The 23648-nt window shown below is 35.8% G+C and overlaps 2 protein-coding genes across 11 annotated transcripts in view; one reads left to right on the forward strand and one right to left on the reverse strand.

Annotated features, from left to right (window-relative positions):
• The window catches only part of LOC134804104 (uncharacterized), a 450088-nt gene that overhangs the window by 280628 nt on the left and 145812 nt on the right, over positions 1-23648 (forward strand). The window lies entirely within an intron of this gene.
• The window catches only part of LOC134804031 (titin), a 151530-nt gene that overhangs the window by 127023 nt on the left and 859 nt on the right, over positions 1-23648 (reverse strand). The gene's annotated exons all lie outside the window — the stretch shown is intronic.

Genomic DNA, 23648 nt, shown 5'->3' on the forward strand with positions numbered 1-23648 from the left:
GAATAAATAATAGTACTAGGTACAGAAGACTCACTCTCTAACAAAACGCGTCTGTTACGATCAGCACAGATATGGCCGCTAGGTGGCGACAGCGCCACGCGCGGCTTATGGCAAACCCCAAAATTGGGGCCGAACGGATGTACTTTTAGCTACCTGTAGCAAAGCGACGAAATCGCGGAGTGAGCCACGCCTGGTGGAACCCTAAGAGTAGTGAGGGTTTCACGTGCTTCTTTAAGATACTAATAATTTACCTACCGTGTACTGTACAGTCTGCTTCACTCCTCGTGTTCAAAAAAACTATATAACGCTTAATAAATATGTTTAAGACTACAAACAGACAATGAATCAATATATTTAGTGAATATGATTTAAAAATATTTTAGCTGGTTTACTTTAATTCCTTTTAAATGAATGCTATAATATGCATTATTTAAAAAAATCCCAAGTAAATAGGAATGTGATAGTACTGGAAAATACGCTACTAACAAGTGAATTATTTTTCGTGAATTTACATCTGGCTGAACCGCTTGTATCTCGGGCATAAAATGCAGTTTTAGAGTACGAAAGTGAGACAAAAATTAATAAAAAAAACTAGCGAAAAAAACATGTATTTTATTCCCAATGCCTAAAGGTCTCCAAGAATTTGTTTTGTCCTTATAGTAAAACAAAAAGTTTTAGTAGGTTTTCTACATAAGTAAATTAGGTACGTTTACTCGTAACTAGACTAGATCGTATGAATTAAAATTTTCCAACCAAAAAAGCAACAAATGAATGAAGAACGATTTTGTTCCCACTAAGCAGGGCCAAAATGGAGGTTTTTCGACATCCTTTTCCTTGTGTAGTTTTGAATGCATGTGCCTTATGCTGTGTGTAGTTATTTATATTGCATAAGTATATATAAATAAATAACGCGACAGACGGTAAACGTCAATCATTTTGATTAACGCAAGTCATTGAGTTCAAGATTAATACAATATATCTACTTTCATTATAGGAAATCAAGCCGTTATCCATAATATGATGTTGACTCTCCAATGATTCTCTTGGATAAAAAGCTTATTAATATATTAATCTAGAGCATTTACAAGTAGTTCCGGTTTATAGGAAGAGTACACTTCTAAGAAGCCACAATTAATATGAATTATAGTAGAAACGGGATCAAATGCTTTGGCTTGCATTACTGGTCTTTTTAATTGGCCTAGTAATTTAATACTGAAATGAAATTTAGCACATGAAAATTTGTAGTATACTCTGGTTTGGTTTTCGAATTTTAAGTACTTCTCTCTACAACAAGAGATCAAAGTTTGATATTTCTTCGAGTGCTTATTTTGAGTCCCGTGCAAGAGAAAGATTCTTTAAGTATTATAATTTAGAATCTCGTGCAAGAGAAAGTCTCTAATATAATAATTTAGAATCTTGAGCGTAGGAAGGGACTCAAAACGCACGGGATGTAAATAACTTTGATCTCGTGTTGCACATACTAATTTTCACCTCAGAAGTGAGGACATATTAGACAACCCGGACCTGAAAAATGTAGGTAAATCCTTCTTCATCACTTATTCACTTATGTTTTCTTACTATGTTCTAACAATTAAGTTTAAATACCACAATGAAACACAAAAACAAAACGAAATCAATTTCAGTAAAATATTATGGCAATAACGAACATCAATTGACACTTCAATCGACAAAAATTGTAAAAAAATATTTGCAAGATACGGCCCGAATTGCGGATACTACTATTTATTAACCATAGTAGAGATTGTTAAAAGTAAAATTATTTATTTTGCATGATAATCTGTACATGTGTTTGGTTTCATTATTTTAATTGTACAATAAAATACGTAAAATATAGTGCTTTTTTAATCAAGTTTATTTTCATTAATTTATTATTGAGAATTCATCGTTATATTGCTAACGACGTGAAAGGGACAGAGAGAATAGAATCCAAGTATTTCGAACTTGTATTAGGCCACGCATGTTGAAATGACATGAATATGAAGGTCACTTGAATGACATTATGTCTCACTCAGTGAGTAAAATCGCATTTTGCAGGTGAAAAGTATTTTTTCACCTCAGCAGCTCGAACAAGGGTACTTTGCTTCTTAAAAACAGTAAGCAAAATTCGATTTTGCTCACTGAGTGAGACAAAATGACATTCAAGTGACCTTTATAGTCAAATGTCATTTCAACATGCGGGGTCTAATACAAAGTTCGAAATACTGGGCTTCTATTATCTCCGTCCCTTTCACACTATTAGCAAAAAGAAACAGACAAAAAAAGTTAAAACGACATTCAACGGTATCTTGAGGGTTTATAATAGACCCCCGAAAACTTCAGACCGCATCGTTCCAAACCACGTACGAGTATGAATTCTTAATAATTAATTAATAAAAATAAAGTTTAAGATATGATAAAAACTGATAAAATACTTTATTTTAGGTATTTTACTGTACAATTAAAATGATGAACTCAAAAAATACAAAGATTATCACGCAAAATTAATTATTTTACTTTTAAGAATTTCTACCATAGTTGACAAATAGTACGTATCCGCAATTCGGACCGTATCTTACAAAATATTTTTTTACAAAAAAAAGTTGTCGATTGAAGTGTCAGTTGATGTTCGTTATTTCCATATTATTTTACTGAAATTTATTATTACGTTTTGTTTTTGTGTTCGATTGCGGTAATTAAACTTAATTGTTTGTATATCTTAAGAATACATGAGTGCAGGTATTAAGTGATGAAGACGGATTACATTTTTCAAGTTGTCTAATAGGTATGTTCTGACTGCTCAGGTGAAAATTTTTGTGTACTACACGAGATCAAAGTTATTTATATCTCGTGCGCTTTAGAGTCCCTTACTACGCTCAAGATTCTAAATTATTATATTAGAGACTTTCTCTTGCACGAGATTCTAAATTATAATAAAGAATCTTTCTCTTGCACGGGACTCAAAATAAGCACTCGAAGAAATATCAAACTTTGATCTCTTGTTGTACAAATAAGTCAAATAATTATTAATGCTTGTTTGTATAGGTACCTCTCACGTCCAATGGTGGGACCTATGCCAGTTCATTTTTATTAGAGTACCTACTTGTCACGTAAAATGTAGGATGTCGACATTCCATTCCAGTAAGAAAATTACGGTAAAACATATTTCTTTAATTATTTTATAAATTATACTCAACCAAAAGAGTCTTATACCGGCCGGTATAGGAACTGTTATAGGGGCCATCATTCGACGCGAGAGGTATAAAAATTCGTAGGTGAAAGATAAAAATAAACAAACTAAATAATGTTTTTTAAGACTATCCTGTTAAGTTTGGTCACTTTTTTCTTACTTGGCAATAAATGGGTCATAAGGTTAGCTCATTTCGTTGTCGAGCGCACGCGTGAGTCACTACGCCGGTCCGTCTCACGCGGCTATTTTGGTGCACGAAGCTCGTATCTTATTACTATAACCATTTTCGTGGACGCACTCACGTTACGGGTTGATGGATGTATTGATTAAATCATATGAAATGTTTTGATGGCTGAGATAGTATTCGTAACTATAGGTTCGTGCATGATCCATGGTACTTTTTATTGATATACCTATAGAACTATTAACGTCAAATACATGGAAATTTTACTTTTATAGTTACACTTCCGCAGTTTGTCATTGCAAAGTCTGTGCAGAGTTAGCTTGGTCAAGCCAAATATGTTCTTTACAAAAAGCGCTGAAATGTGTGAAAGAACCTGTTATGAACATTTGGTCAAAAGTTATCGACGCAATATACCTTACTTACGCTGTAAATGTGCCACAAAAAACTACTTATAAAAGGTAAAATATTTACCTTTTATAATTTTTTTTGCCACATACAGTTTTAGGTAGCTAAATATATAATTTATAAAATACTTCAAAATGTATACATAGTAAACACCCCTAAAATGGACGTGGCAATACTTGACATAAATCTCACGCAATAAAGGGAATGCATTCAGTAAAGTAAGACGATGCGTCATATTTGCACAGGACAGTTAAGAAGTCTGGTGAATGGACTAAGTTCAACATTGTTGGCTTTATAGTATTTTTTGCATTGGCCCGGCGGGACCGGTTCTGCGGGTTGAGCATTCTTGGCCGATCGTATTATACTCCACGCTCCACGCTGGATACTCAGCCAATACAAGTTCCCAGGGTTTAAAGCCTTTAAAACAGTGATATTGATGCTAACAACAAGTGTTACCCGTTTTAGACATGCACTTAACACCTTTTAGGCAATAACTATTTTTCTCATTTCAGGCATACGGGCGCTAGCGCCATTGTCAATCCAACCCGATCATTTACAATACAGTATCTTAAGTATATGAATCATTCACTGATGATACTAAAAATCATTAAATAGTTTCTCGGTAAAACGAAACAATAAGTAGGTAAGTTTCTTTTCACTATACGGGGTCATCCATTAATTACATCACACGTTTAGGGGGAGGGAGGGGGTCAAGAAAATGTGACATGTTGTGACAAGGGGGAGGGGGGAGTCACAAACTTATGACGTCACTTTAACTTCATCAGTAACAAAAAATATTTGAACTATTTTATTCGCTGTATGGTTAAAAAACAAGTTAATGGAACGACGTTTTTATTCGTTTAATTTTCTGTCCCAATCAGTTTTGGTTTATAAAATTACTATAGGTATTCCTTTTGTGAAAAATATTTTGATAAAATATTAAATCAATATTTGCCGATATCGTTAAAAAAAGTGACGTCACACCAGGGGGGAGGGGGTCTGCCAAATGTGACCAAGTGTGACAAGGAGGGGGGAGGGGTCAAAAAACCTAGAAATTTGTGTGATGTAATTAATGGATGACCCCTACGTAGGTAAATTCAAACACTGATGAAAAAGTTGCATTTTATCCACATGTGGGGCAAAGTAAACAAATGCAAAATTTCAGTTGTTTCCTTATGTTGGCTGGTAGAATTGACTTTTAAATGATGATTTTGAATGATACATATTATTTAATAACATTCATTTTGAATCGATTGGCTTTGATTTTGTTTGATATATATTTTACACTTTACAGTTAGGATTCTCCTTGTGTTTGTGTGGTGAAACATTTTGTTTCACTCAGTGGTAATTTTTTTAACCCTCGTGCTTAGAAACCCTCGCAACGGTTTTCAAGATTACATTTTTCGTATTCATTTTGAAATCTTTCGCTTGCTCGGGTATCAATTTTAGCACGAGAGCACAGAATAAATAATAGTACCTACTAAGTACAGAAGACTCTCTCTCTAACAAAACGCGTCTGTTACGATCAGCACAGATATGGCCGCTAGGTGGCGACAGCGCCACGCGCGGCTTATGGCAAACCCCAAAATTGGGGCCGAACGGATGTACTTTTAGCTACCTGTAGCAAAGCGACGAAATCGCGGAGTGAGACACGCCTGACGAGAGGTTAAACAACAACTTTGCCCCCTGAAAACGACGGTTCTGTTTCAAGCTCGAATTCAGGCCACAGTTAAAATAATTAAGGCTGTGACTATTTTAGTTTAAGTGTAAGGTTTATTTTAAAATCCATGTCATAACTAATTTATTTGAAAGGTTTATCGTATGAATACAATACGAGCGCTCGTTCCTGGCTCGCTACCAAATGCTTCATAATATAGGTGAAGACTTATTTTGAAATTATGAATTGGTTTCGGTTTCAGATTGTGCCTACGCCTAAATTCTACTCGTAATGGCGTTATTCATAAACGCGTTACTGGCCTGAATTAACTATGAATTGTTGGTCTTTATCTGTTATTGTGACCTATGTATTTGTAAGAAAGAGCTAAAACATAATTTAACTAAATCAGGCCCGTATACTTTTATGAATAAGGGGGCAATAATATTGCTGTTTTATAAAGGTGGGATAGAATAGAGGTGATGTAATTAATAGATAACAGATACTTAGAATGAAATATCGACGTAACTGTTTTTGATTAGGTATACCTATAATTATCAAAAATAAGAATATTTCATTCAATTATTAGACAAATTTATGTTACTTAGGTACATATATTTTTATGTAGAAATTGAATCAAGCATGCACAAGCGTTAATTAACTAGTGTTTAAAGTTTTGGTTTAGCTGGCCTACTACTTGTTTGTTCCTCTGATCATGTTACCACGGGGATTATTGTGAGTACGAGTACCTACCTAGTCGTTAACAGTTCTGCATGCTACCCTCTTAAGTACCTAGGTAAGTATCTAGGTAGATATAAGTAAAAATAATTATGTTTTTCTCAGTAAGTGATTTGTAATCTTATGAGAGAATAAATATCTTAAACCATAAACCATGCGTAGACACCTCAACTGTATAGGCATTTCCGAAACTATGGCTCACGACCCACAGTTTGGGAAATGCTGGCTTAATGTATTTAGAACTAACTATAAGAACGGGAAATCATATCGAAAAAAATGTCGAATTATTGAAGGAGCAAGAGCTATCTTACCAAATTGCACACAACTTCACACGTTCAGATATAAGTAATTAAAAAAATATATGCTAATATTGATACCCGAGCAAGCGAAAGATTCCAAAATTGAACCACGAGCGTAGCGAGTGGTTCGCAAAATGGAATCTTGAGCGTTGCGAGGGTTTCAAAGCACGAGGGTTAAACAAAATTTGCCCCCGAGTGAAACACAAAAATTTTCACCATACCAACCCGCAGCAAATATTACCTAAATGTAAAATATCAAACAAAATCAAATCCAAATGAATGTTATAAAATATTTAAAAGTCAATTCTGCCAGGAAACATAAGAAAACAACTCAAAATTTGCATTTGATTACTTTGCCTCGCATGTGAATAAAATGCAACTTTGCTATCAGTTTTTGAAGTGCAAAGTAAGCCTTTCCCAGCTGGTGTGCTGAAAAAATATATACCGAATGAAAACTTTTTTACCTATCTACTGTCATATTAAAATAATACTTAAGTAAGTCTAATCAGTCAGTTAAAGCGATGGAATATATATTTAATTTGTAATATGATGGCGCCTGTAATACAGAGTGAAAGACCGGCGGCAGTCGGTATGACCACATCGTGCATTCCTATTAGGTTTTCAAGGTGAGGCGAGACAAGTTTTAGGCTGTCCAGTGTTCCTTGATCTCGCAACCCGTAACAACTATGAACAGGATACCAATCTTCGGTCGTTGAGCCTTCAACTAGCCCGTGCTACCGAGCGACTGCAATAACCCTGCCAGAGGTGTGTAACCGGTAACCGCAGACAACCTACTCTCCGGTAGCCACCACGCCGGGAATTATTTATTTTGGTCGCGCGAATTTGCATTCCAATAGCAGGCATTATTGTAGCCAGCATACAGCAAAAACCCGATAAACCTTAACTGCATCGTCTGCATCATATATTTTTATAACACAGTTATTTTAACCCTTTGAAAATATATAATTGAAAATATAAAATATATAATATATAAATTATTTTGACGACAATACGTATGCATGATATCTGTAAGTAAGTACAGCGTAGCAGTTATTATACTATTACTGTAAGGGCCGCCATACACGGACTACTGCAGTCAGTGCCAACAGCTTCAAGCGGTCGCCGTTGGGTGATCTGCAGTTGCAACTGCTTCGGGCGGTTGGCTGCGCGGTGAAATTTCATCATGCGGTCAAGCAGTCCGTGTATGTTGATCACTGGGTTACTGCTCGAGCAGTCCGTGTATGGCGGCTCTAACACCACACAAGGTAATGCAAATAAAAATAAGTCTGCTCGTATCTCGGCCTTGAAACATCGAAGTACCTACCTACTATTCGAATCGAATGTCGTTGAATGAATTAGTTACCAAGTCCAAAGCTGTGCCAAATAAAACTATATTAAGTAATTAATGTTTGATTAATAAATAACACTAACTCCGTTTTAAATATCCGGTTTTTTTATTACCTTAACCTTAGCGTCGCCATCTTATCCGCATCTCCCCTAGTAGGTACTTAGTATGTACGTACATACAACTTTAAGTAATGCATTTTATATTTTATAAGATTGTACATAGACTTGACTATTTTAGTTGCTGTACCTTTTAAATCCACCGCACAATCACTAATTAACCATTTTCATAAGTTATACCACCGTTATATCATGTAAGGAGGTGCGAATACTTATCGCGGTAAAACTTTGCTAAGTTAAAGGTTGTATCGTTACGAGTGCCGTATTGACATACGGCTTTTTAACTTCGAAGAATAGAGTAGTAGATGCCGCGATATGCGTAGCGGCGCATACGGTCCGGCGGGCTTGACCCACTCCACCATATGGCTGCATGCTCCATGATTCATACTTCAAGATCACGACAGCCTCAAAAAGCCGGTAAATTTAGTACTTTGTCGCATTAATGTGTGTTAAATACTACGATATTTTAAACGTACTGTAGTACGTGTTAAGTACATACGTTTGCTCATGAACAATCGTATTCCAAGCGAAAGTTCGACTAGTTGCTAAATGGTTACACAATTTCCTCTTTATATAATTTGAGACAAAAATTCTTCAATAAGGCCTAAGTTTAAGGTACCACGACGTCCACGTGCGTGTCACGAAATCCTCTTGCATTTCAAAAAACAAACTTACAAGTCCGTGGTGATCGCGCCACATTTTACAAAAGTGACCTTATCTATGGATTAGTGGCAATGTCACGAGCTGAAAATATAACGAAGAAATTGAATCCACCGTCTCCAATTTTCAAATGCGACTAGATAGCGTTAACGTTGTTTTAAACAAACATCATCATCATCATCAAATATATTATGCATTGTGGATGTTGGTCAATTTAATAGGTTTTAATGAAAGCGCCTTTTTCATACTTTACACATGATAAGTACACCTATGAAAATTTACACTGTACCAAAGAGCATTAAGTAACGTATACTGTACGTAATCAATCGTAGAATTCAATTACTGTAGTTAATAAATTACGCGTCACGCTATATAAATACATGTAATATTTACAATCAAATACAGGGTCAGAAGAATAAAAAAACATTAGGTAGTTGTAAAGATATAAAATTGAACCTCATTGATAGTTAATACACGTTAAGACGAAAGTGGAGGGAGGACCATTGCGAAATACCCATTTCATACTAATCGCAAAACTTCAAACGTAGCGGCATGCATGGCTATGGTTAATATAAGTACTTATATCAAATTATGTAAAAATATTTTCCATGATGTCAATATCCAGAGAGGAAAATGGGGACTACGTTTGTTTGGAGAAACGGTGTCCCCGTTCCTCTTATATTTAAACAACCTGCTAAACGGTAATTCATATGGTAATATTGAATAAAACCCTTCAAGTCTGGAATTGGCACATTCCCAACTGCAATCATTGCCAATTCGTTTAACGGAACTGAGGTTCACGATACCTTTTGACCAAACTGTCTAACACAAATGTTTACTTTTTCGCATATTAACACGCTCCGTTTGCTCGCATTGTATAATTTATAAATTAATATCTCACGAGATTATCACGGGTAGCGATCTGTGCTATTATTGGCTATAATTACCTACTCCGTCAATTACCGGGCCAACAAAGAAATGCCTACATACTTTGTTAACCTCGTATCTTTAACCTATTTTTACGGCACTTGGAACCTTGTTGGCAATATGGTAACATTCAAAATAAGCAGCAATGAGGTGGAAAGCTAGGATAGTAATGGCGAACATCACCGTAGCTTTCATGGAGTAAATGTCGGACACGTTTACGGTCGAACAGTAGTTATAGTTAATTAGGTACAGGCGAGACAAGGGGTCTGCAATATTTGCTATACTTGGCCAAGATTGCATAGACTCATAGAGGATAGTATGAAAATATTTTAGGAAATATAAAATAAACTTCAAAATGACAATGGATCATAGATGTAAGTAAATCAATGGATACTTTGAATAGTGTTGATTTTTTTGGCATTTCCTTATTAACTTTATTTTTAATTATACGATTACCACTCCCTATCTATGTTTTTGTTTATTTATTCCCCGGATTTTTAATAAAAGCTTTCCTTTTTAATGGAAGCGGAAACAGTTCTTCCACGCTATACCTAGGAATAGGATTTCCAGAAGGCCATCCACCGTCAAATGCCGACTTTTTGTTTGAGGAGTGTTTGCCAGCGAAATGCCTGCGCCTTTAATAACGTGGCTGTAAAATGTTTTAATTCCGAGCCATGTTTACCGGAACGAATGCCTCCTGTCGACATAGGGTTAGCAGACGTCAGTTTATCCTTCAAACGGTTTACATGCCCACTAGGGCTTGCAATCCGGATCCGACATGTATGAAATTATCCAGATCTTGATCCGGATCCGCAATGACAAATTGTGGAATGCCATTATCAATGTCAAATGTCTATGAAAATATGACGTTTATAATGACACTCCACACTTTGTTCTGTTCAAGTCTGTGCAAAGTTAGCTTGGACGGATTCCACGTTTTTACAAAATCACAAGAAGTGTAGTTATTTCCATTTTCAACCGACTTAAGTATAAGGAAAAAAGTTTGTTACTTTAGAGGTAAATCCATAAGAACCAGGGCTAATTGTTAAAGGCATGAAATTGGTCATATACTCATATAACTCATATATGTAACGTTCAACGGATAAAGGTAGGTACATTATGGCGGTTGCCGCTTACGCTATTATTAACGACGTTCCAATACTAATGCGGGGCCACATGACGTAAGCGCCAACCACCATGAGGTACCTCCTTTACCCTCCTAAGGCCCAAGGTCCTACCTATAGGACTTATTCAGTTCGATGAAATTTAAATCATATTCAATTAGAACAGAGTTGCATTTGCTTTGTTTTGTTAAATTTTCAAACAAAACAAAATCAACTCTATTCCCTACACACTACACAGTAGGTCCAAATTTCAGTAACAAAATTTGGATTTTTGATTTGTATGGCTGGGCCTTGTTAGGAGGCTACCCGTGGAACGTAACATATTAACTACTTTAATGTTTTGGTTTTAGAAAAATGTTATAGACGAGGAACCCTCGCCGCCCCTTCAACGAGTATCAGTTTTTATTTTCAAAGCTTATGTGATTTTGTCAGTACTTAAGGGATTGATATCTGTTAACCCTACGTGTATGTCGACGTCACTACGAGCGGTGCACAACACAAAGCATCAATGTTCTCTGAGAATTTTCCACCTTGCTCGACACGAACTCGTTCTCATATGCCCGTCGCGACTGTTTCAAATTACTGAATCTTTGTTATTACATACCTAGGTACTATCTTAATTGTTTTATAAAAATCAATTTTTGAATTTTGCTTTTATGTGCAGTGATGAATGTAAAACGCGTACGTTGTCGCTTTACATTGTTTTGATACGAGTATGCTGCGAGCATTTGTAGCTTTCCATCAGAGAAGGGTCCTTATGCTCCATGTGCATTAAGGAACCTTTCCATCAAAAAAAGAGTCCTTATGCACAATATGAAGCATACGGACCCTTCTCTAATGGAAAGCCACATTTGTTTAATATATAATATCTTCTAAACATTAAGTACTTCAAAGTTACCTGAAATCAAAGCACCTCATAATTCTCATATTTTAAGCTTCTTTGCACAAAACTTTGATTACGCTTGCGATATACAAATGTTATATAAAAACAATCCAGATTTTGTTCCCCTGAAATTTCCTTACAAATATAAACAAAACAAATTACTTAAGGCACGTACACAGGGGTACGTAACCTTAGGATCTTCACGCCATTGTCACGAGGCCTGCGTGTTGTTGTCGTCTCATAAAACCGCGAGCAATCGCTTCATTGTAACCAATATTAATAAATAAAACTAGTCACTTATACCGATTCGCTATATTTTTTACCTAAATCCAGCGCTCGCCTGTGCTAGAATAGCGGTTGGAGTTAAGTCAAGGAACGTGCTCAACGATTTACGCTCGCCAACGCCACTTGCCCCACATTGCCGCTTTAATTCAGTCTGGCGCTATTTCACTTTAAACAATAACTTTAGGGAACTATTATATATATTAATAAATAATTAACGCTGAAACAGAAATGATGACGCGACCTTTACAGCGATGTAAACCTTAGGTAGGTATACTTTTTTTTTTAGCCTACTTGGGTGTCCCGCTGCTGGGCAAAGGCGTCCCAAAGGTATACTTGGGTAGTTAAACCCAAGTATACCTTTGGGACGCCTCTCTAGTCTGTCTTGTGTTATTGACTGTAAATAATGTAAACATCGTAGTTCTTTACAATTAGCTTGTATGTAAAGATTGAAAAGCCCTATATCGCATTGTCATCTCATGACACTCCCTCACTTTATTCTGTTATTGGAGCAAAAATGTTCTGTTGTAAGATATATTTTTCTGCTAAAATCAAAAGATATCGCACCTCGTCGCAGGTCCTCTAAGCGTATGTAACAAGTATATCGTGTAAGCTAGTGTGGCATCAGGTTAATCTAGTTCCAGATAAAGGGCGGTGGACTTATACTTGTAAATTACAATGGCGACCTTGACACAGCCTGGCAGGGTTACGGTACGAGAAGCGTCCGCACCAGCAAACAATGTTCACCCGAGTGACTATGATGGCACTGCGCTCCGTCATTTCCACGTAGAAAACAGAAGAATATTTTGAAGGAGAGATGGGAAGAACATTTTAATATTCATAATTGTTTAAAAATGTATTTATCTAAGTAGGTATTGCAGATGAAAGTCGTGCCTTGAATTAGACATGTGATAAAAATATTTACATAATCCAATATTTTTTAGTAGTCGAGAATGTTTAGTGTTTGACCGCGTGTAGGTAATCTTAAGGATTGTAAACGAAAAATATATTGAATAAAAACCTTTTTTTTAAGCCGGTTAAAAATACCTATATTATTTATAAACGCCGGTTGTGATTGAGATAATGATTTAAGGTGACGTCCGCAGCTGCATTACTGTTGTGGCGGCGTGTTTGTTACCGCCGCGGTATCTGTATTTTTTATTGATAAAATGAGTGACGTTCGCCGCCGCATTACTGCCGCGATTGTGACGTTCATTCAGTCCCCCGCCGCGTCTGTCTGGTTGTGTGTCTGTGTTTGTTCGCGATAAACTCAAAAACTACTGAACGAATTTTCACCTATCAATAGAGTGATTCTTGAGGAAGGTTTAGGTGTATAATTTGTTAACGCTACTAACGTATAATTACAATAATATTAATTGCTGCGTTTCGTGTAAGTATTAGGTCATTACCTATGAAATTGGCGTTTTGTTCGGAGAATTTCAACGAAACACGAATTTCCATACAATTAATTTTGCGGATATTTTTTTGATGGCTAATTCAAACCAAACAAAATTTTTCCAGTAATTTTTGACACCTTTAAGGTATGTTTTCAATATCTCCATTTCTTGAAAATTGGTACCATTAGAAAAATATAAGTAATTTTAATACTCGAACCGACAGCACATGAAAAGACCTATTTTCAAGGCTTAATTCTGAACACTTAACAATAAAAAATAACAATTAATTGTATGTAAAATCGTTGTTTATTGAGTGCACTGTAGTTTTATTGTAATTGTGTATGTACTTTTGTAAAAAAAAAAAACTAGGATCAGACTTATATCTATGAACAAAAACGCCAATTTCATAGGTAAGGACCTAATATATAGTTTGTTATGGTCTTTACCTAGCTGAGTATTATTTGTATAATATATTTTATTTTTTAATGCTTTCTATAATTATCTATCGCACTAGTAATAATTATTACAGGTAAGTAGATTAGTCATGTTCTAGACCATAAATCATCTGAACGCGAACGTTGAATAAAAACTATAAAACTTAAAAGAACTATTTAAATAAAAAAATACTAACGGCGTCTAAAAATCAACCGTCGGAGGTATCAAGTGAGATTGCCTCCGGGACGCGAGTAATCGAATGTCCTCATTTTGTCCGCTCCTGGCTAAGCCAATTCCGACGGATGCTCCGAATAGGTTCGGATGAAATAGCACGCGAAAGTCTTTCACACATGTAGATACGCTTTCAGCGTTGATTTTTCGGTCAAAGATATGTAAGTATGTACATATATGTACAGTCAACTGTAAAAATATGGGTGTAGACAACTGACTCAAAAATATGTCCCATGGTTCTTAATTCACTGACATAAGAGTTATGGGACATATTTTTGAGATGATTTGTACACCCATATTTTTACAGTTGACTGTACCTACATTTTTAGTACAGATAGGTAGTTTTGATGTACAATAATAGAGGCATATATCTTTGAAGTCGAGTGCACACAACTTGCATCAATATCAAGTAAATTAAGGTCGGTTCTAAAGTGTTGATACTTGTATGTAGTTATAAGGAGGAAATGAAAAATGAATAAATGAAAAATAATGCTTTTGGTTTCTTAAAACGATTCGATCAGTTAAAGAAAAGATAAAGAAATACTAAGTTTGAATAAACTTTTTCACTAAGTATTACATATTTCCTAAAAACGCGACCCCGTTTGCAATAAAAAATAGCGGAGGGCGCAGCATTTTTTTACCCTTCGGTGTTTATAACCTGTATTGTTTATATCCTCTATTTTACCAAGGCTTTATGTGAACCCTGGTGACTGCTCGAGTTGCATGACCCACTCTGTTCATATTATCACTATTAGAGTGAATTGCAAAAAAATTGTACGTAATTAAGCGCAGTTAAGAAGCTGTGATTAGTCTTAACTTAATTGATTCATTTGTGTTACGAAAATTAACTATGTAAATTGTATTGTATTGTATTTATTGTACTTAATTCGTACACATATAGGTAAGTCTATAGCATACGCTAACACTTTCATGCATCTAACTTAAATAGAAATGGCTTAACTGTGGTAACACAATGGAATCAATTAACTTTAGACTAATTACAGGTGCTTAACTAATGTACCATTTTTTTTGCAATTCACTCATTAAGTGAGTCTTAACGCCTAACGGTTTCAATTTTACTCTTTTTTACGGTAACTTCGTGTTCCACGCAGTTTTATAGTCGCGTTGTTGAAAATTTACTCTGAATCTGAATCAAAATATCGCAATTTTATTAAACTTTTCCATTGCAATTACGGTATGATATCCAAATATCGAAATACAATTATATCTCAACTCAACCTGAAAGGGATTTATCAGAAGCGCGGTTCCACTGAACCGACGACTTCTGTATCAGTACCTAATCTGAGGCGCTATACCGCGAAAACCGAAATTCGCAAATTGCGGGAATCTTTCTCTTTTACTCCAATGAAGGCGTAATTAGAGTGACAAAGAAAAAGACGAAACGAAGAAAAATGCCCGCAATTTGCGGACTTCGATTTTCGCGGTTATAGGCCTGAATTCCGATACTTGCCAAGTCTCATCGCCGCAAGCCCTGCGAGCAGAAATATCTGCGCGATATCAACGAGCTGAGAAAACCGACAGTAGGTACCTATTAGTACTAGTGCCGGTAGAGGCCCGAACCTTTGGTTTAGTTTAGACTCTAGTTACACTTTATACAACTTTGAGTTCTTTTGATTATTATAGGTAAATTGTAGGATATTTAAATAGGTAGGTAATGAGTAGTAGATAATCACTGTTATAATACTCCTGCTTTTATAAATTAGGATTTAATTACCCCGAAAAGCGACTGGTAAATATCAAATGATATTTCGTAGGTACATAAGTTCCGAAAAATTCATTGGTACGAGCTGGGGTTTGAACCCGCGACCTCCGGATTGAAAGACGCACGCTCTTACCGCTAAGCCACCAACGCTGTACACAATTAACACGCTTACAAATTAGATATTTACGCTTCTAAAATACATATAAGAAAATAGTCATTTATACAACAAGAGACCAAAGTTTGATATTTCTTCGAGTGCTTATTTTGAGTCCCGTGCAAGCGAAAGATTCTATAATATCTAATTTAATCTAATTTCGAATCTTGAGTGTAGTAAGAGACTCAAAAACGCACGAGATGTAAATAACTTTGATCTCGTGTAGTACACAAAATTTTTCACCTGAGCAGTGAGAACATACCTATTAGACAACTTGAAAAATGTAATCCTTCTTCATCACTTAATACCTGCACTCATGTTTTCTTAAGATATACAAACAATTAAGCTTAATTACCGCAATCCAACAAAAAACAAAACGTAATAATACATTTTATTAAAATAATATGGAAATAATAATAAATATTAAAATATAAAGCAAAATCGCATTTTGCTCACTGTTTTTAAGAAGCAAAGTACCCTTGTTCGAGCTGCTGAGGTGAAAATGAGTTTAATTATATTTTCACCTCAGCAGCTCGAACAAGGGTACTTTGCTTCTTAAAAACAGTGAGCAAAATGCGATTTTGCTCACTGAGTCATTTTGTCTCACTCAGTGAGCAAAATGGCATTTTGCTCACTGTGTGTGTCTCACTCAGTGAGCAAAATGCGATTTTGCTCACTGAGTGAGACAAAATGACATTCAAGTGACCTTTATAGTCAAATGTCATTTCAACATGCGGGGTCTAATACAAGTTCGATATACTTGGGTTCTATTATCTCTGTCCCTCTAGGTATGTTCTCACTGCTTAGGGTGAAAAATTTTGTGTACTACACGAGATCAAAGTTATTTACATCTCGTGCGCTTTTGAATCCCTTACTACGCTCAAGATTCTAAATTAGATTCACTCGCTGCGCTCGTGAATCTATTATAGAATCTTTCGCTTGCACGGGACTCAAAATAAGCACTCGAAGAAATATCAAACTTTGATCTCTTGTTGTACAAATAACTATTGTGACTCAAAACACTCGGAGAATTTTTTAAATTATAGAACCGTAGAACTCGAGTCGAGAACTACAAATTCAGACTCAAGAGACTTGAGTTCCTATTACCAGCTCTACGCAGAACTTGGCGAGGCTGGCCGACTGTTGAGGTTTATCGGATGGAAACTTGCCTTGATACTGCACAATATTGGTTAAGATTTATAACTATTGGATCAAATTGAAACCGCGAGGTTACCTAACTCTGTGCAGGCTCGTTTCTTGTTAGTTCACAAATATTGCCGGAGCTTCGCGAAATGGATTACTTTGATTGGGCTTTACTTTTTTCCTTTTTAAGTTATGTATGCTGAGATGCCATTTCTTTGTACATTTTTCTTATAAATGTTAAAATTGTGTTGATTGTGTTTTTACGTATAAAAATATTTCTATTCTATTTCTTTAAATTCTAAAAGCGAAAGTAACATTCTCTACTAGTGTATCTGTTGATTATTTCCTCTCGCAACGAAGGTATCTATATAGGTATCGAAAATTAACACGACTGGCAAGCCTTGCAACTCTTCTTAATGAATGTCAAAGATGACAGTTTCAAATTAGTACAAGTGAGTAGGTACTTACTGTTTATATTATTCTTAAACACGTGTAAATGTATATCGGTGTCAGTAGTCATGTTTTTATTTTACATGACCACTTCTGCGAGACCCCTTGCCGAGCAGTCGTTTGTTTGTCTGCACATATGTTCGTGCGTCCCCCGCTGAGTTACCATATGCGTGAATCATGCGTTGAGGTTTGATGCATTGAAATTAAGTCGATAGTTGCATTTAATCTTCTGTTTTAAAACAAACTAATTCAGTTTCTTATATCTATCGTGCTATAATAATAGCGTGTGTTATAATTCAGGTAAAAATGTTTCAAGCACGTTGGGCGACGACTTTGCAAAAAACTGTCTCTATATATGTACAATATACATAATAATGAGAGAGTGGCGGATACGAGTACCTACCTCGCGATATATAGATAATAGGTACCTATAGGTGTCTGATTTTGTAAAACTAATAATAGCAGATACTTTTGGCTTGTTGTAGAATCCGCTACTATTGATGCTGACTGTTTAGTCTCAGTTGGGCTGCCCCTGTTCCGAGCAAAACTATTACATATATTGATATCACTGATTTAAACTTTCACAATTTTTACTCATTATTATTCACAACGACGGGACTTAATCGCGTAAAATTAATTTTTAAATTTACCTCCGACGTTTCGAGGATGGCGTTGTCCTCGTGATCTCGAAGAAGACTGGCTAAAGTTGACATCAACATCTAGGCGCGCGAGTTTTTCGAACTACTCTCACTTGGTCTTGTTTATTAACTTGAACGTTTGATATTGATATCGCTTAAATTGTAAGTAGTATACGTTGTGTTGGAGCTGTTCCGTAAACAAACTGCGGTTTCTGTTTGCATTACAGCGCAAATTTGTAAACTCAAACTTCGTTTTGGCAATATTCTATAAACACACAACAACACACACACGTGAAACACAGGGCCCCGTCCAGTTATAGCAAAGTTACTCCTATAAATGAGATCTGTTTTAAATTTGGTCCCTATATTATATATTTCTAGAATTAAATAAAGGTGTAAAGAATATTAGTAAGAACTCTAAAATAAATCCAAATAGATGTTGCATGATATTAAGGATCAATAAATTTTATGACCTTTCCTAACTCTCTCTCTGTTTTGTTTCGATGTTAAAAAACTAACCGCACGTTTCTATGGGATCATGATACTTTTCTAAAAGTTTAATTAATTTTCGTCGTCATGTGCCAAATTAGAACACGACATCGTACGAGTTGTAATGTTGTTTACATAGTAGTTTTATGGCAAATTGTAACATATAACTAAATCAAGTAAAAAAAATGCTTTCGTATAAAACTGACATGCTGAGTTGTTTGAAACAGCCAAAATGTTTCAAGTTTCGGGATTGGTCATTTAGTAAAAGTTGATAACTGTGATCTATCCACACATAATCCTCGCAAAGTATGGCAAAACGTTGAAAGTATGGGCTTGTGTATTAAGTGCATCGTAGATTTGTTGTCGCGTCGGGCATCAGATATCCCACAGAGTTTAGCTTACCGCGCTGGGAGCGGCGAAAGTGGCCGACAATTCGTGCATGTTTAACTGTACAATCAGATTATAAATTTAAAGAAAAGCGAGTCCGGTAAAAGTATTCTTTTAATGTTACTTCTGCAACCGCTTTCATTATTGTTCGAGCGTACAAAGCTCGATTAACTACGTTTTATTGCATGTCACGAAGTTTGTTTAAGTGCGTATAAGAAACGCTTGCCTATGCAACAAAATATTCCTACTGTATGCATGCATTGCCAGGTTCAGAAAGTTTGCAATGTTTGGGCATTATTGTGAATAGGTATTTTATGTGTATTTTAGATAATAGTACGTTTAATATTTAACTAGGTACATATGTCTATGTTTACCTCACTGAAATTAAATTTAGGATATTTCGAGATTGTTTAATTCATCAGCGATTAGAACGTATAGGTATAGTGTTATAGAGCAATTTTTTAAACTAAAAAATATAGTAAACATTCTTATTAAGCTTATCTAAGTTTATAATAGGTAATTGCTACTGCTTTATTGCCTTTAATTAAGACGCTGGTTGTTAAGGTAAGATTCATAAATCAATGTAATCGTTAGTTAGTGACGGGCTGGTTCCATGTTCGCATTTTATCCAACAATAATAATTTAGTAAATACTTTCTAATAATTCCGAAAGTCTTTTATATTCTATTCAAAGGCGTTTTGTTCAGAAAGCAGCGACTTGAGCTTTCATCTTGTATGCAATCATGAATGTATAGTTTATCGATTAATGAATACTCAATATTCGTTATAATCTGTTTATAATTTATAAGTATAATTTGAAAGTGCTTTGTGAGAAAGTGTAGGCACTAAGTTCTTTAAAAGCACGGAAGTTATATATTGACAACACGAGTAGGTATGTCTAACTTTATTTAATTAAATAGTCTTAAATTATGTCAAGACTGGTCGTTTCCCATTCAAATAGGTAAGTACCTAAGACATATTTTAGGTTTAGGTCGTTACTATTAGTAGACCTAGCACAATTAATGCGAATTTTCAAGTTTCGTACAAAACCACTTGTGGCGAGTTTAAATATTTGCAGTGTCTCTAATTTTTGCAAATATATACCTAAAGGTTGTTTTTGTTTTTCAATCAGAATTTGAACCAAACATGGTAAGTATCGAAGGCTCGGTTTAATTGGCGATGTTTAAAGTGGCTCGTATGCGGTGCATGCGCGCTAATCGAGTCGCAACGAGATTAGGTTGTATTGCGAGATAAGGCACGCGCGCGCGCACGCCACAGTGCGCCACCGCGAACAGTATTGCAACGGTACTTTCTTATACTTGAAATAATTAAGCGCATTTTTAATTAATCGGGTTACAATTTAGTTTGCGACGCATACGTACTTATGTTAATATCTATTTGGAGAATTAAAGTTACTTTCAAATTAGACCTATAAAATTTAAACTTTGTACGCTTAAAGCCGGGATTTGCAAGTGCACACGCACTTGCAAATGAAAAATTTGGGTGTGTGAAGTCGCCGGGGTGAAAAATATCCCAAACAAATGAGATTTTCAGTTAACCAGGTTCATGTTATGTGGTGGTTACGTCCATAATTTATAGATATATAATTTCTCATAAAAACTAAATAAACAGTAATTTCTAGCACATTATTTACAGTTTATTTGGTAAAACAACATGAATGTAACTAAATTGTAACTTTAAATTTTGTAAAGGGCTCTAGTATTTAAGTATCAAAACACAGTATGTGATTCCGCATATATTGCCTATTGATTGGGTCATGTTTAGTGTCTAATACACGCGGAAGCTAAAGTCAGTAATCATTTATTCCAGCTTATTAATTGGGTCATGTTTAGTGTCTAATACAGTCGCAAGCTAAAGTCAGTAATCATTTATTCGAGCTTATTAATTGGGTCATGTTTAGTGTCTTATGTATACACGCGCAAGCTAAAGTCTGTAATCATTTATTCCAGCTTATTGATTGGGCCATGTTTAAGTGTCTTATACACGCGCAAGCTAAAGTCAGTAATCATTTATTCCAGCTTATTGATTGGGTCATGTTTAGTGTGTTATGTATACGCGCGCAAGCTAAAGTCAGTAATCATTTATTCCAGCTTATTAAATTCCTAAGCCTCAGCTGTGTACTGCGCCCAGACGCGCTGTACAGTTACTCCTGTTGTGATGAGCTAGCTACGCGGCACACGGAACCGTGCCCATGCCAGCCGCAACTGTTTAATTGTTGCCAACTGAAATTCGGTCAACTCGCCATAATTATGCGTACCTATGCCTAACTACTGTTCACTTAACTACCCACTCTTGTGCGTGCCCGAATTCGTATAATCATACTGCAGTTACCAACTAACTATAATGACCAAAGATTAAGTTCTTAAGATCTTATAGCGTCTAATGCTATTATTTAAATTAGGCACCAAACAACCAAAGAAGGTACGTTATACTCTCTCCAGTAGGCAATCAAATTCCGTTTTGCAATTAGTGAAATCCACTGAGCTATACCGAGCTAAAGTTAGATGTAAAGTTAAAACCCGTATGTTTAACCTAAATGATGTTTTTATACAGAATTTAAATCAATTGAAGAAATAGACGAAATATTTCAAAAATCGTTCCCTTTTAAAAATGCATGTGGTGTAATTACATCACCACACCAGTAGGCAAATACCTCTTTAGTTTCATTGAATTTATATTTAGGTGGAATCTAATTAAACTCGCGTTGCAGTTTGGAATCTTATTGCCAAGACCTGATTACATACTCGTAGAGGGTCAATTATAAATCAGAAAATAAGGAAAATAGTTTGAGTTATAGAAATTTCCAAGCCGATGTTGAACGACGTAGTTTCTAACAATAAAACAAAAGTCCGGAACCAATCACACAAACTCGCGTTTGGGAGTCAGTAAATCGTAATAAGACAAACTATTATGACAGGTGAATGAGGTCGTTTATAGTTGTCTAACGTTTCTATTTCGCGCGAAGAAATAGTGAAAACAACCTGCTTCACTTAGTCGTTTTTCGCTCAATAGTGTAATAGCGCCATTATCCCGAAGTTCTCAGTCGATCGAGGAATAGAAAACCTATAATTAAGTGATCGAACGCAAAAACCGCCACGCCTAGTCAATTCAATGGCCTGATGGTGGCAGCCGGTGAACTTCTTTGTGCTGTGCAGTTGTGCACTCACTAGCAGCAGTAACTAAGCGAACGTAGCGTTCAAAATTATCTAAAGAAAAGCGGGTGCACAGAATTTTGAGCTTTATTAGTACTTTTTGCCGTGAGCTTTTCCTTGTTTATTCCTTATTGAGATACAAACATTTATACATTATCGCTTCATCTCATTTTTCCTGTGTATGATTACCTACGTTATTGTTTAGAAAACAAAAATTTTCAGACCTTATATGGATAGGTCGTTCAGTGAATAGAAATCAGTCATTTCTTGTAGGTATACATTCTAAAATCATAAAACAACGTAGACTAGAAGTAAACTAAGAAACTGCGAAACCTCTATTTGTGGTTTATTTTTCAGAACCGTTACAAATCATGAAATAATCTGAAGAATTCGATGATAAAAAGCAATGTTAACAACTATGGTGGATAATTAATTAGGCTCACCGGGTTATTATACAACGTCTGATATTGTTTTCACCTGGGATGAGTCACGCGAGCTATTCGCTGGATAACGTGTATAGTTTTACATAATAAACGCAAACCAGGCTTCATTTGAACAACTGCTCTAACTACATGAGTACTACTCAACGGAACAAACAAGATCCATTTCGATACAGTTTCACATAACTGTACTCATAATCATGTTACGATAACCATCGGGTTTAAACTTCAAAAGAAATCAATCTATCTGAATTTTCTATGCCGCTATTAAGTATGCGGCTAAATTACGAATTGTTGCGTCCGTAGTCCGTACAAAGAATTAAGTGAGATCGTCGCTACTAACTAGCTTGAATCGAGTATAATAAGCATTCTTTGCATTGTCATTGGCTCGTTTACTTAATTATGAAATTTGTTGAACATGACTGGCGTTCCTCAAATCTCGATGATACCTAATAATGATGATTGAAAATTCCTAACGTTTGTGCGGCGATGCATCCCGGCAATGGACGAGGTTTAACGGGCATTTGTCAAACGATAATCGCTCAACTTCGTGCATTCCTCCATGGCAAAAACGTTTTCTCCGCCGGGCCGCGTCACTGTTTATGTTGTGCTTTTTAGGTCGCTGCCGTGGTACGTGAAGCACGCAATCAGTGTTACATTGCTTGATTTCATATTTTCATTTATTTATAACGTGATAAAAACTAGAGAAGCTGCATATTCATGATGCTGCGTTAGATTGCGTCGGATCCATCAGCCATTAGAATGCGTATATCGTATCTGCGGCACGCACTGCCTGTCGGTAATATGAACTTGATGAATGAACGCACAAAAAACCGTACGTGATATCAACTCGTGTCTTACGCTTTCATTTGACCCAGTTTCTCGATTTTTAATGCTACCATATTATGAAAAATTGATCCTTGAAAGGTAACATAGTTGTTCTGAAGCCATATATGGAGTCGACTTTACACCTTATAAGTAAACAAGTTCTCAACGTGATTTCGCACTGCAGCCTTAATGGTGAGACGAGTGAACTGACGCCCCAATAACACCAGCCGGCCGCTTGAGATTTAAATATTGCATAAAAGTTGGATTGGGGTTGCATCAGCATCGCAACCGCGGTCCTATTCAGGCTCAGTTCACTCGCCATCCTTCATGTTTACATTGCAATTCGCATCGATG

Source organism: Cydia splendana, chromosome Z, assembly GCF_910591565.1.
Source record: "Cydia splendana chromosome Z, ilCydSple1.2, whole genome shotgun sequence".
In the NCBI taxonomy this organism is placed as follows: Eukaryota; Metazoa; Arthropoda; class Insecta; order Lepidoptera; family Tortricidae; genus Cydia; species Cydia splendana.